The following is a 16457-nucleotide window of genomic DNA, read 5'->3' on the forward strand; positions in this document are numbered from 1 at the left end:
TTATAAGGACATTAATCCATCATGGCTGCTTTCCTCTCATGACCCGATCACCTCCCAGAGTCCCCACCTCCCAACAGCATCACTGTAGGGCTTCACCATAAGAATTTGCCGAGAGCACGGGCATTCAGTCCATAGCAATGAGTGAGCACCCTTGACCACTTGGGAATGACCAGAAATCTACTATTCACCAGAAAAATAGCAGTATGGAGGGAAACTCAAAAACATCCTCTTTTCTACTTTTCTTTCCTCTCTTTCCCCATTTCCACTTTCTGGTTTCTGATCCCCTTACACTAACTGTTTGATATGTATCTGTGAGACATCCAGAAGGCTACCCCAAAATAGTTCCCCTCCCGTCTCTCTCATCAATAGAAACATTATGAGACAAGAACAAAATTGTGAAGTCCTGGTTGATTGGGTCACGTTATCTCATAGAACTCATTAGCAATTTAGGGCTTTAAGGAAATTAAGATGATCCAGTTCCACTTGCTTTCTCTCTGCATTTCACGGGGGTGACAAGGTACACCCAAGGTCACACAAGGACTTAGTGAAAGAGCAAGACCCCAGCTCGGGTCTCCTGTCTTCTAGGATGATGTTTCCACTACACCACAGAAGCCTCTGAAACGTGTTTATTATGTAAAATCCACAAAACATCAGCTGGAGTCCTCTCGTCCCTGTGGGGGTTCCAAAAATATCAGATCATGGTCTTTGCCACTTTCAAGTTCACATAGGATCATTTTCAGAATGCCCTCCTCTGTGAGGTCAGAGTCATGTTCTCCATCACAGACTGAGATGGCACCCAAGCACACACAGTTGTGCATGCAAAATGATGGTCTCCACATTTAGACAATGCCTCATCATTTTGAATGTCACTGGGCTTGGAACAACTTGAAAGACAAGAAAGGAAGGAGACTGATGTTGAAATCTCAGTGAAGTATGCTGATAAAAGACATTCTCCTGCTAAACAACGTGAAAGTAAATGTTCCCACCCCCTCCCTCGCTGGCTGATACCCAATTATCACTAAGACTCTGGTAGCAAAAATTGTTTTAACAAGGGAAGGAATGAGATCTAGGTGGAGGAAAATGTCTACAAACATTCTAAACTCAATTGCTTTCAGGGTGATCTTGATTTCTGAAGAACAGTGAGAAATATAATGCTGATGTAGGAAGTTAGTAGTCCACCTGGACGGACAGAACTTTCATATTGATCAATGTTACAAAGCTGGGAGAAATCTCCAATTTCTAACCGTCTAAAACTTACAATCTAATGAGATACAGAATGAACACTTGGGACAAATTTAGGACATCTATAGAGAAACGTATAGATAAAGAGTACTTAATTTAAAGACAATACCATCTTCTTCTGGCATTAGAGAAAAACAAAAAGGATGATCCAAGTGAGATGGGGAAAATCAAGGACTTCCAGAAGAAATGTGAGGTTTGTGCCATGAGATTTGGAAGGAAAGCAAGACTTGATGGGGAGAAGACAAGGAAAGCAGACATCCAAGGCAGGTGAATGGCTTCTGAATATTCCCAGAAGAGAGGTTATGGTGATAGTGGTAAGTCTTTACAGCAGCAAGATAAAGCTATTTCATACTCACTCATTTCTCTATAGACAGTGACCTCGGGAAAGAGATAAGGCAGGGATCCTCTCCACTGGAGACGAAGGAGATGGATCTTCTCCATCCTCTCCCTCATTCTCCATAGGGGAAGAAGGACCTAGTATACACAGATGGAAAAATACCTCCAAACATCTACTTAACAATAGATCACCCCCTAGTTTTTCTGCATGCAAAGATCAGCAGGTTATAATTGTTCATTTGAAGTTAAACTGGGCTGGACACTTATTCTTTTCCCCTGCAGTCTGATTTCAGAAGCTTCCAGCTGGAATCACACTAAATCACCGCACAAAATCACCCACTCTTTAAAGAGTGTCAGGTTCAGATTTGCTTAACTTTTATCCCTAATTAAGAAGGCCAGAGGAATACTTGGTAAATACTTTGGATTTAATTAAGTCTGATTGCTTACAAAATGGAATCAATGTATTCAACTTTTAACATTTTGAAATTCCAGAGTGATCCTATGCTCTCCATTGGTCACAAATGATAGCCCTTCGCACGTGAAGTACACAAACTGTTCTGACCAGCTGGTTAGTGGCTCAATGGCACACAAACCACAAAATCAACCAGTTCTCAGGCACTGCAAGATGAGTTCTGCTTTATGCCATAGCTTCCTTTCACTGGAGCACTGTGTCATCCTTTACCCTTACACACATGCAAGGGTCCTGGGCTCTCTTCTTTTCTTCACTGGCATTTCTCCCTTGTCAAGGGTTCTCAACCATGGCTGAACTTTGGAATCATTTGGGAGCTTTAAAAAATCCAATGGCTGGGTGACATGCCCAGATATAGTTGATTTGGAGAATGGCCTGGTGTCACATTTTTTAAAGCTTCCCAGATAATTCTGACCCACTAAGGTCAATTAAATGATCTTATCCAGTGCCTAGACTTTAAATCCTAGTGATAGGCTATAGCTGCAAATTTAATCTCCTGTCTTTGGCTCTCCCCTGAGTTCCAAGAATCATTCATTCAAACTGATTACAAGACATGCCCACTTGGGTATCTAAAAGGTGTTGCAAACTTCGCAAGTTGCAAGAACTCTCAATCTCTCCCCACCTCTATTGTTTCTCTTCCAATAGTTCTCATTGTAGTAGGTAGCTCAAACCTGAAGCCTAGAAGCCTTTCTAATTTTCTCCCTTTTCCTCATATGCTGCATCAAATTCACCAGCAAAATCCTATTTTTTTCTACAACCAAAGTGCATCTCATAACCGTCATGGTTATGAGATGCTCCCCAGTGATTCTCATTTCCTGGTATTCATACCCTTGTACAGTCCCTTCCCACATTGTAGTTGGGTCGGTCTCTATGGCGCATAGCATATGGCAGAATTGATGGTATTTACTTTAGAGATTAGGTTATGAAGAGACTATGACTTCTATCTTGTTCTCCCCACCATCACCCCCACTCTGAGGGAATTAAGCTTCAAGCTGCCATGTTATGAATAGCCCTTGCAGAGGACCATGTGATAGGGAAGAGAAACTTCTGATCAATAGTCAGAAAAGGAATGGAATCTTCCAACAACCATACACGTGAGCTTGAAAAGTGGATTCTCCAGCCCAGTCAAGATTTGAGACAACTGTAGACCCAGACAACAGCTTGAACTTCATAAGAGACCCTAAGCCAGAAATACCCAGGTAAATTGATCCTAGATCCCTAACCATCAAAAACTCTATGATATAATAGGTGTGTTAATTGCTTTAAGTTGCTAAATTTGAGGGTAGTTACTCAACAAGTGACTCTATATTCATACATATTTTTGCTTCTCATGGCTGTAATGCTCTTCCAACCTACCTCCATTTCTTCTTTGCTATGAAGTACTTCCATAGTGTCCTAGCAGGTCTCTCTTTCCCATTTCTGCTCTCCAACAATTTGTACCCTCATTTATATTCTTTCAATAAAATTAGCTTACATCTCTCCCCTGTTCAACACCCTTCAATGACTTCCCATTCTACTTAGAATAAGACCCAGTTCCCCAAAATAGTCCTTCCCAATCTGATTCCAATCTCTATCTCCAACTTATTCTTGTGCCTCTCTTCCCACCTCTTATCATGTCCCAGTCACATTATTTCTTCATTTTATAGGAAGACCCTTGCTTTTCTTTTAAGGTTAGAGAAGCTGAAGGAAAGAGGGACATTTTTAATATCAGGGGAATAAGATCCTGGTAACATTGCTCCAAACAGAAATTACTTTTTTGCTACATCTCTGACAAGTATTTGTCAAGCTTGAAGGCTATGCAATACAGTGTGGAAAAAGATGAGACGCTTTTGCTTCTGGCAATATGTTGGACTAAATGAGGAGAGAATATCCTCCCAGTATAGAACATCTAAAAATGCTGAATAAAATGAAAAACATATTCCAAAGTATGGCTGAGCTAGCAAGAAAAGAAGGAAACCAATCAGAGGAATTAAAAATAAGGAAGTTCAATTCAGCAGGGGTAAGTAACTACAGAGGCATTTTTCTTGTGGATTTCTGTGTATTTCCTAGTGATCTGGAGTCACACACACTTGAGAATGGAGAAAACATCCTGGGTCCCAAGCTGAATGAGACTTTATCAGTTGAGACTCCTAGAGAGTAACACCTCAATGGTCACATAGAGATTTGTCTGGTTTAGCCTTTTGACCCTTAAGCCAGGAAAGTGGCAGGTGGAAAAAAGTCTCCCCTAGTATTTCCTACCACAAACTAATATTTATTAGGGTTAGGAGCTATAATTCATGCCACCTGTGAAGCCAGAAGAAAGAAAAAGTGCCACACTTAAAAGTAGTCCCAGATTGACAGTGTTCCAAACACAGAAGAAAAACGAATTCTTTCTGACGGAAGGGACCCTCAACTCAGGCACCTTGCTGTGCTCATGAATGAAGAGCAAAATCACAAGACACATGGGAGTACAAACAAATATGAGTAAGAGTCAATAGAAATAATAAATTACAGAATCAGACCTGTTGAACCTGCAGGTATTGGGTTATCTGAGATTTTTAACATAAAGAAATAAGAGGGAATTCACAGTATTACAAAGGAGCAAAAGATTATTAAAGTTGAACAAACCTATTTTTAAGGAACCAAATACAACTTCATGAAATAAAAATTATAATATATGAAATTTAAAATTCATGGTTAAATAGCAGATTAGACTCAGGAAAAATATACCTAGTAGATTGGAGGAAATAGCTGAAAAATTATCTAGAAGGCATCAGCAAAAAAGAAAAAGAAAAAATTAAGACATCTGAATGAAAGAACGAAAAGATACAACCAAAGTATAATTGGGATTACAGAAGATGTAACTAGAAAGAAAAAGAAAAAAAATTTGAAAAGTTAATGGTTTAGAATTTTCCAACGTTGACGCCACTTCTCAGCTTCAGGGAACCCAATAAATTCCAAGCAGGACACATCATAATAAAACTATAGAAATTAATCTGAAAACTGAACAAAATAGAAAAAAATCTTGTACCCCTTTAGTGAGGGGAAGCTGACAACTGGCAATTAGCAAAACAGACAAACAAACAAACAAACAAAAAAACCCAAACCAAACCAAACAACCCAGATCATTTGGACAGGGACATGTGTGATACAAAGAATTTATATAGGATTATGTGAGAGCCTAGGACTTGGGAGCTATATCAGACCTGGTGAGCATGAAAGGGAATATGTAAACTGAGATCTGAATGACAGAAGGGAGTGAATCCCATAAGGCCATGGGATTACAGCACTCCAGCCAGAGGGAAGAGTTAATGTGTAAGTTCCACATTTGTCTGACCCAACTTCTCTGAGCCTCAGTTTACTCACCTCCAAGTTGGGGACAATTATTTTCCTCATATCTGTTGTGAGGCTTGAATGAAATTTTGTATGTAAAGTACTTGAAAATCTTAGAATCATAATATACATGATAATTTTATGAAGGCAGCCTAGCTTCCCATGCAGAACACAGACTTTCAACCACCCAGAGCAGCATTCTTGGCCTGACGATTCATCTGTGAACATTCTGAGATCCAGCGTCCTCATTTGTTAAATGAGAATGATGCAGTTGCCCAAAAGATTACAGGGTAAAACATTCTCACAGAGCCTAGTGCTGACCCTACAAAAAGGACTCAATAATTATTAGCATACTTCCTGTCCCTCTACTAAAATGTTACCTTTCCTGTAAAAGCTCAAGAGGCCTCCTCTAACCTCCACACTCGGACTCTAGTCAGAAGTTCTCTCTCTACTCTCTCTACTCTCTCTACTCTACTCTCTACTCCCACTGCACTTTATCTGTAAGTCTCTCCCAAGTCTCTCCTTTTTTGTTTTGATTTTTGTTTTGTTTTGCATTTCTCCCAGTGGTCTGTGAGTCACTCCACACACTCTCTTCTATCCATCTTTTCTCTCTCATACTACCTAACCTATGGTCTTACACATCATAGGTATTTAATAAAATGTAATGAGTACAAGAATAAACATACAAGTTATAATTGGAATATCTCCCCCACCACCAAAGCAACTATTTCACAAGGCAGCCAACTGCATGACTAAAGTTGTTTAAAGCTTCTCTCCCGTATCAAGTAAAAATCCGCTGGTGGAGATTTTACGCTAATGGTCACCAGTGAATCACATCTCTGGGATCCATATACTGATACTGTCTCCCCCTACCTTGACCTTGGGCTTGTCCCTACAACTCACTGTGGCCAATGGGACAGATATAATGCACGTCTTTGCCTGATAAGTTTTTGTACCTTGGGCTCACCCTCTTGGATCACTGCTATTACCATTTGAGGAAATCCAATTTTGCCTCCTTGAAGATGCAAGACCATGTGGTCGAAGGGACCCAGCTGAACCCAGAGCCTAGTCAATGCACAATCAGACTATAGTTGTATCAGCCTGGCAAAACCAGCAGAAGAGTCACCCAAACAACTCACAACACTGAGAGAAATAATATATCAGTGTATTAAACTAATACATTTTAGTGTGGTTTGTTACACAGAAACAGAAATCTCAAATATGTCCCCTTTGAGTTCTACCCTCCATCTATAAAAGTAAGAATGGTTCTTCTTCTACAGGTCAGTCCTTCAAATAGCTGGATACCCTTCTGAACACTTCTATACCTTAGGCTATTAAATCAGTCATAACAGTTTTGGCCTTTTGGAGGCTTTCTAAATTCAAATTCTATATATCAATTTATCTGGATCTCTACATCATTCATACTCTACATACATGTATATGGATCTCTACATCATTAAATTCAATGGTCCAGTTTCTGTCTTTGGCAAATCTAACCTACTTGATCACTCTTTCCTCCTGGGGATACTTTCTTTTCTTGGCCTCACAAAAATCTTGGTTTCCATCCTATCCCATTGGTTTCTGCTTCTCTGTCCTTGCTGGGTTTGTGGAGTTCTTCCCTTCATCTATCTTGGCTCCCTAAAGCCATCTATAGGCTGAACAACTGCCAACACTATTTCTCCCCTGAATCCCAGACTCACATAACCCATTGCCTGCTGAAGATTTCTAACTATAGACTGGGCATCTTAAAATGTAATCTATCCAAAAGAGATCATCTGGCTTTCTGCCCCTACTGGTCCCCAAATTTCTCCCCATCTCCATAAATAGTGACTCTATTCCCAATTTTCCTGACTGGTTAGTCCAAAACCCTTGGAATCATGGGCTCTCCTCTCACATTCCACATGCAATTTATCAGAAAATCCTTACAACCCTGTCTTTAAAGTTTCTACAATGTCTAACCATTTTCACCACTGCCCCTACCCACACCCTAGTCCAAACCATCTCGTCCCTAACCCAGACTGTCTGAATACTCTCCTAATTGGTCTTCCAGCTTCCACCCCTAAAGTCCACAGCAGACTGTTCTGCATACGGCAACTAAAGGAATCATTTAAGACGTTCATAAGTACATAAGACGTTCATACCTCTCTCTGCTCAGAATCTTCCCAGGTCACCCAGAGCAAAATCCTAAGTCATTACTATGACCAGCATGCTCTATATAATCTGGCCTTAGCTACCTCTTGACCTTATTTCTTACTCTTTTCATCTTCACTCATTCCACTACAGCTACAACTGGCCTTCCTGCTCTTGCACAAACCCTCCAAGCATACCCCTGCCTCAGAGTGGGCCTGTGCTCTTCCCACTGCCTGAAAACACCATTCTCCTGAATCTTAATTGGTGCTCTCCTTCATTTTACACAAGTTCTGCTCAAAGTTCACCTTATCTGAGAAGATGCCTCTCTGAGGCCAGCAATAACCCTCTAACACAAGCTTCTTGATACCTATCCTTACCCCATATGACATGTCAGCCTTCCTACCCCCTCTTGTATGCAAGCTCCATGAGAGCAGAGGCTTTGTTCTTTTTCCCAGCTATATCCCCAGTGCTGGAACCAAGCCCAGCCCAGCTGAGGTGTCAATATTAGTTGATAAATGAATTCACTACCCCTTCCAGCATTGGTCCACCTGCAAAATGAATGTGTGTGTCAATTATATATTTGTCCAAGAAACAGACTTCTTCATGTGGTCAAAAGGGTACAACCAAAAATAATGTCTGGGATGAGCAACGGAGGTCGTATCTTAAAGAGAAATGAGGCTAGCTCGAGACTGTGGATGACCAGCTAGAATCCGGTTTGTTCAGTACAGGCAATGACACATCATTGGAATTTCTTGAGTGTAAAATGACAGAAATTGTCTCATAAATAACTTCCACCGGGTATATTTTTAAAAGAATCCTCCTTAGATCAATGTGGAAGCAACTTGACATTTTCCTTTTTTATTAACTGGCTTTTAGAACGTGCTGACAAGTATGGTTCATTTTGAATGGTCCTAAGTAATTCTCTGGACCAGGGCAGAGACCGCCGGGTCCTTTGTAAACAGGTGCACGTGGCTGGTAATAAAGAGATTTACGCATCTGAGGCTTAAGACCACATTTTGTACGCACAACACATGCATTTCTTATCTAACACCTGTGCACAACTATATATAGCATACACAGAATCTTGTTTTCATATCATACAGATATGAAAGCCAGAGCTCTCTTCTGAGCCAGGGAGTCTGAGAAAAAAGCTGAGGGAACAGACTGGAAGCTCTGCCACGCACACCAGACTCTAATGAACTCACGTGTGCAATAAATACACGGCTCAACAGCTGCCTGCCTCGACAGCTTGGTGGCCCAGGAGCAGCCCGGATGATGCAAGTCCTTTGGGCAGGAGAAGGACAGGGGTGGTACAGGCCATTCTGAGGACTGCTCCCCAGCTTCTTCAGAAGGGAAACAGCGGTGGCTGGAGCAGAGGCTCAGAAGCCTGTCCTAAGTCCCTCCAGTCCCTCCAGACACCTACAATGGGCAGCCACTCCAGAGCCAGAAGGGGCCTCTAGAGGGAAAAGCAGAAGGAGAGCTTCCTGTGCTGTGGCCCGCCCCGCAGGCCCTCAGTGGCCACTCCACCTGAACGCGCTCTGAAATGGAAACCAAAGTTGGTTCCTTAATGCAACTGGGCATGTTGTTTACATTTAGTTGTTCCCTGTCTCTATTCTTACCTCTGATTTTCCATACCTCCCTTCCAGAATCACTGAATGCCTCATCCCTTGACACTACCATGAGATCCAGACATTTAAAAACATATACATTTTATAGGTATGTGTATGTGTGTGTTATACATGTGAAATATATACACAAATATATAATGCATAATATATTATATACATATATACTATATGGTAATACACACACACATATGTATATATATATAACAATTTGGGCTTCTGCAGGCCCATTTGGGTTCTTTCTCTACTCCTAGTCACTTTTCATTTCAGGGCCCACATGGGTTGATAAAACTGATTTTGTTCTCTCCATCAGTGTATCTTCAAAATCACTCATGAAGGAACAGCACGACTCTTCGTGGGCAAAATACATACTTTACTCATTCATACTTTTCTGGGTAAAAATATCATCCCAGTTACAACCCTTGAGGCCAAAAGTAGCACTCTTAAGAAAGTGACTCATCCCTGACAATACAGGTGAATAAATGACAAGTGTGCCTCTCTGGTCATGAGACAACTTACCTAGTTAACTCATCATCCTTAGAATGGGGCATTTTCCCAAATGGAATATGAGTCATTTGGGCAAGAGAAGAGTTTTTAAGTTCACAGACGTAACATTTCCTCTGCTGTGTTCGTCTCCATTAGTGAAGTTTGATTATTAACATCCAGTGACTTAAGAGATTAGTCCCTACATAATGGCACTCCTCATTTCTATTCACTCTCTCCTCTCTTTGGTGAAGTTCCTAGTTGAGTTTTAGCTCAGATCTTTCTTTAGCATGTCTTCTGGGAATCTGGAGATTTTACAGGTGGTTAAGCAACTGATATACTTAAACTTTGAGGCAAATAAATGCTCAGGATGGATGCAATGTTTAGTCACCACCACGCTGATAATTAAGTCAATTACATCATTTCACAGGATCATGGAAGCTTGTACACTCAGGGGCTACAGTGAGCATGGAGAAATTTAGAGTCAGCATTTCATAATAGCAAAAGCACTTTCCAAACATTTGTTCATCTTATCATAATCTTCTCAAGACCAGCTAGACTGAGCCATATGTCTTAGCCATATTCCATCCCCAAGCCTTATCATAATGCCTAGAACATCATAAATATTTAATAGACTTTGTTGAATGAACGAATGCATTCCCTGAGCCATTCAGTGGAGATTCAAACTTAGAGATGAAGAAGAAGCTGGTAAGTATCAGAGTGGACACAAGGGCAAGTCCTTGGCTAGTAAAAAGCTTTCCAGGCTCCTAGGAAATCATTACCTTTTGGTTGGGGGGAGGGTGGTAATACTAAGCAATTCTTTTGGGGGGATTGCTAAGGAACAAGAAAAATGACCTATTGTTTGGTTTACAAAGAGTTAAATGACCCAGTTGGAAGACCTTCGGGATTATCAATAAGACACAGCATGGTATCATGTGAAAATGGAGCCAGACCCAGCCTCACTGCTGTTCTTTACCGCCCTGCCTAGCAATGCCCAGCATTGCTGCTGTGAGCTACATTCAATCAGGAAAGTGTGATGGTTATTTCTATGTGTTCACTTGACTAGGCTATGGCATCCATTGTTTAGTCAAACATCAGTCTAGGTATTGCTGTGAAGCTATTTTTAAATATGGTTAATATTTAATTCAGTTGACTCTGAGCAAAGCAGGTAGACCTCAACCAATCAGCTGAAGGCCTTAAAAACAAATACTGAGATTCCCACTTTTTTTTTTTTTTTCTTTAAGTAGGCTCCACGCCCACCCAGCATGGAGCTCAATGTGGGGAGGCTTGAAATCACAACCCTGAGATGAAGAGTCAGACCTTAACCAACTGAGCCAGGGAGGTGCCCCTAAGATTCCCTTTCTAAAGAAGGGATTCTCCCCCACACGACAACATAGAAAACGAGCCTGCTGAGAAATTCAGATTCAAGACTACAGCCTCGATCTTCCCTGAGTTTCCAGCTTGCTGGCCTGTCTACAGTTTTCAGACTTGCCAGACCCCACAACCCCACAAGCCAGCTCCTTAAATAAACCTCTCAATCTCTCACTCCATGCATGTGTATGTGTGTTTGTATGACTGGTTCTATTTCTGTGAACCTGGATTAGTCTAGGAAGTCAAGCGCCCACATGGTCCCTGACAGAGACCCTTATCCGCCCTGAATCCATCTCCATCCGCCTATAAACTACATGAATACCTGCTTGCAAGATGCCAAATGGGCCAAGATCCAGCAATAGCAATGACATGCTCAAGGTCATGACCCATTCATAACAATCTTTCATTTGTTCGTCTGTTTCAGGTTTTTATTTAAATTCTAGTTAGTTAACATAGAGTGTAATACTGGTTTCAGAATAAGAATTCAGTGATTCATCACTTAACAGTCCATAGCCATCTTAGGATCCTGTTCTTCTTCTGACTCATCACCTAAAGTTTGTTCTTCTCCTTCCTGTTACCAACCCACCTTTCCACCCCAATCCACCCAGATGCTATGCCCACTGAACCTTAGGAATCAGAGTCCCCCTCCAGCAAGGATGCACGATAGTCGTCTGGGCCATGATTACACTGTAACCTTGTATATTTACGTGGGATTTCTCTCCATCCTGGCAGTGGGAAGTGTTTCAGTGACAGCTAGCTAGCTCAGTTTGTGTCTGCACTTAAAGCTCACATGGCCCAACATGCAGTGAGCTTGGCCCATAGCCCAGTGTCACTGCTGTGACATCTGTGCCTCTAAGAGCCTGTGTCTCTAGCACTTTTTTTCTTGAAATTTTCTTAGGTTCAACCTGTCTGACTTCCTGCAGTCAGTAAGCTTAGTCACATAGCCACCATTAAAAACATTTAGATGATAAAGGATTCTACTCTCCTGCATAATGACCAACTATAAGGTTTGGGGGTCTGGGGGTGTTCTTGAGATTACCCTGAGGTTCTATAATGTACTAGGGACTTCCAAAACTCATTGCAAGCTGTTACATTCCATTACAGTTTATTATAGCTAAAGGATGCAGCTGCAAATCAGCCAAGGGAAAAGACGCCTAGGGCAGAGTCCAGGAAAGTTCCACACGTAGAGCTCCCGTGGAGTTGCGGACCATGCTAACTCATCCCAGACATGATACAGGACATATGCACAGGGCATTTTCAACCAAGGGAGCTAATTTGAGCTTTGGTGTGTAGAATCTGCATGGGGGTTCCATGGTTGACTGCCCACATGGCTCTCTTTGGGAGGCAGTGTGGGTACTGCATGGCCCAAAGTCCCTATCATAAATCACATCATCCGTGGGGCTCATGGTCCCCAGGCAAAGAAAGCCAACCTTATCAAGTGGGATATTCCAAGGGCCTAGAGATCACTACCAGGAGCTGAGAACCAAAGCTAAATCTTTCTATTAGTTAACTTAATTTCTTCACTATAGACCCATCCCATGGTGTGTCAGGGCGAGCAACTTGACCCTGCAGTATTCTTTTTTTTTTTTTTTTTTAAAGATTTTATTTATTTATTTGACAGAGAGAGAGGTCACAAGTAGACAGAGAGGCAGGCAGAGAGAGAGAGGGAAGCAGGCTCCCTGCCGAGCAGAGAGCCCGATGCGGGACTCACAGGACCCTGAGATCATGACCTGAGCTGAAGGCAGCGGCTTAACCCACTGAGCCACCCAGGCACCCCGACCCTGCAGTATTCTATAGACATCTACCATATTCTTAATGCTGACTAGTACTTCCGAAAACAAAAGCTTCTTGCCTCAGGGGTCCAGGAGAAGGACTGGGGATGACCTCTCACTCATCAGACCCACCGTGGCCATTTAACGAGACGGCAGGTCAGCGTGAGGCCCACCAGGGGGTGCTGTGGTTTGTCTCTCAGCCCCTCTTGTTGGCACCCTCATACAGGGGTCAGCCCTGGCTCTGGGGGCACCCCGAACCCTTCCTGCCCCAGGGAACTATCCAACTCCTTCTTTTCCGCTTACTGCAACCCCAGCTCAACCAACAGTGGCATATTCATTTATTTTAAAAATGCTTCTTCTTTCAACTGCCTAGTTGACCACAACCGTCAAATAATTCACCAAATCTGCAAAATCTAGATGACTGACATAAAGTGGTGAGACTGCTTAAGCTTTACAAACGAAGATCCTGGAACTCCCTGGGAGGCTGAAGCCATGCACCCGTTTTCCCGTGTTGCAAGGCAGAGGAAGCAGACTAAGGGAACCTAGCTGTGGGCAGAGGACCTGACTGACGTGAGAAAAGCCAGAACTGATGACTGGCAGGGGTGATGAGGGAGGATGTGAGGGAAGCAGGTGGGTGAGCTGCGGCGAGGGAAAGGGGGAGCTCGACTAGACCCATCACAGGTGCGGGGCTGAACCAACAGGTACAAACACGACAGCCTGACCCATCCCGAGGACAGATGCTGAGCATCACTGACAAGGAGGGAAGGCTTGCTCCTCCGGCCCCAACTAGGCATCAGCCCAGCGTCCTCCAGCAAACTTCTTTCTGCCTCAGGAATGAGGCCTTTGGGTCAGGTCACCTTCCTGGGCCCCTCGATCCATCTCACAACTAACTAAATAGGACATGTCCCTTGATCTGCCTCCCAGGGCCCTGGTAGGGACGTAGAAAAATCTGCCTTGCTAAATGGAACTAAGGTGTTACAACTAATAATGCGGTCAGGTAATGCTTTCTCTTTAACACAGGCTCCAATGCCACCACTCAAGAGAAACCAGTGGCAGAAGAGAGGTTTTCACTTTCATAGGTAATTGGTTTAGCCTGACACCAACCCTATCCACAAAGGCAAAGAGACTCAAAGAAAACTGGCAGGCTCGGTATCTCGATGCCATCTAACAGCACTCCAAGATTATATGATATAAAATAAAGCGATTCTGTAAGTAATCTGGATTTGCTATGGTTAAGGATCTGATTCTAGAAGCCTGGACAAGGCAGCTCACCCCTGCCCTACCCCAGCTGCAGCCCTCCACGGCAAGTTCCTTCCTCCCTCTGCGGACCCACTGAACCCTCCTTGAGCAGACCCGGCACTGTAGCCCCCGTCTGGCATTATCCTGTGAAGTCTGGGTAGGGCTGAGCAAGGATCTCACCTTCAATATCTCTGAGTCCCCTGGTGCTTAGAAGGTCAAAAGGGAATTGCCGGCACCCACCTAGCTACACTAGCCCTGATTCTGATTCCTGAGCTACAGGAAAACAGGAAAGTGGGGAGCCTTGTTCTCACTTTCTGACTACGTCAGACCCAGTTCTACTCTCTTCAAGGAGAGTGAGACATAGGGAAAGGCCAGGTGCAGAGCCCCCGGAGACAGAATGTAAACCATCACAGTCTACCCAGACCACATCTTGAGGATTAAAATCTCATCCTCCCCCATAGTGACGGGGCCAGTGGATCAGAGCCACCTCTCCCCAGAGGGGCCGTGGCCGCTGAGCACAACAATGACTCCCCTCCCTCTCCTCTCCCACCAGCTATCATGAAGGCAGAAACAACGACCCAGGGGCCAGGAGGAGGTTCCCCAGGGTTGCAAGGTACTCTCCCCAGATGACGACTTTTCAAATGCTCCTTCTTCTTAATCATCAAAGCAAAAATGAGCCCAATTAACTGAGGTCTGTTCCTGGTTCCTTTAATCCAGGGGTCATGAACGCAACGCTCTTTCTCAGTCCCACATCGGGGGACCAGAAACCAAGGCCAGACCTGATTTTGGTGAAGACTTGCCATCCACATGTTCATCTCAAGTCCATCACCAATTTTGGGGGACCTGAAGCCATCTAACCTCTTCCCCTCCCATTATTTCTCCCTCAAATGGGAGCGCACTAACTCTGTAGAGATGTCCCACGGAGGAGTAAGGCAACACATATCAGAAGGAGACAGGAACACCTGCCGACTCGGCAAGCACTGTTTTTATGTCCTACCTGAGAGCAACCGTCTTTCCACTGAGTCTGCTGTGCTGGCTTTTCTGACCATAATATTTGTGGTCGAATCATGCCTGTATTTAAACCAAACACAGTATTTAAGCCACCAGAAATGAGAAAACAAAGAGGAAAATTCCATCACATATTTTTGGGGGATTTTTTTTTAGTCTATTCATCCAGATGGCGATAATTAGTGGGATCGCTTGTCTGCACCTGTTATTCCACCTATAGGAATGTGTTGGGAACTTTCTGGTTGAGTCTAACAAGTGACGCTGTGGACCAGCTCTAGGAATCACCCTTCAGGTCTGCGGTGGAATCGAGAATAGAGCTGTTAGTGCCATGGGGACATAAAAAGCCAACGACAACTTGGCCTGAAAGCCTCAGAGACTCATACTTCTGGCTTCAATCAAGCTGCTTGCACAGCCTGAACACAAGCACCTGGTCCTAGCCAGAGCAGCAGCATCTGGCATGTGGGCTTTCTTAAATATCTCCATACCAGGGACTTCGTCTGGACCACCTGAACTGAATTCTTTGAAGTCATGCCTGAAAAGACACCGATATTAAACACACATGTGATTCTGACACTTGCTTGAGTTTGGAGTCTTCTGGACTGGAACACCTCAAGACTTTGAATGGAGACCTTGGCTCTGTTCCAGGTGTGGAGCGAACTTTCTGTCCTTGCTGTGCAACTCTGGGCAGCTCACTTTCCTCTGGGCCTTTCTCTCAAATAAGGATGTTGGACTTGACTAAGTGAATTCCTGCTTATATTCTAGAAGCCCTAGGATTTCCTTGGAGGTTCCAGAAGCTTCTAAGGTAAAGGGGGTAGGAAGAGAATAGTTTGGACTTGGGGTTCCCTGCCTTGAGATTTCATCATGAAGGCTGCTAAAAGTCAATTTACAATGGCCTGACATTAAGCAAGATCAAATGTGAACACCTGCCTGGGATACAGGAAACACACAGCCCTGGAAGTAGTTCAATGTGGCTTAAATGGGCACGGCTTTTTAGAAAACACATTCTTAAAATGATAATCCCAGAGGGAGTAAATGATTTGGACTGTGGGACCTTAAGAGTATCACTTCATTTCTGGGAGTCCCGATCTCCTCATCCTTCAAAGTAAGGGGGACGCTAGTGGTTTCAAAGGATTAGGGGGTCTAAAATTTTCCCACTGCAATGCTTAGGATGGTCTGCATCAAATCCACACCACCGCCCCCCCCCCCATGCCATGAGCTACCTGTGATAGAAGCGGGGGGAGTCAGCTGATCCCCTGGGAACAGGTGCACAGCCTCCACCTCGTTGCCATCTGCTACAACTGAGTTGTGCTCCCCTCATTCATATGTTGAACTCCTAACCCCAATGTGACTGTATTTGGAAGGAATTAAGGTTGGATGAGCTCATCAGCGTAGGGTTCTAGTCTGACAGGGTTGGCGGCCTTACAGGAAGAGGCACCAGAGAGTCTCTGTCTCCACATGGGTACTGAGCAA

This window comes from Mustela lutreola, chromosome 4, assembly GCF_030435805.1.
Source record: "Mustela lutreola isolate mMusLut2 chromosome 4, mMusLut2.pri, whole genome shotgun sequence".
Taxonomy (NCBI): domain Eukaryota; kingdom Metazoa; phylum Chordata; class Mammalia; order Carnivora; family Mustelidae; genus Mustela; species Mustela lutreola.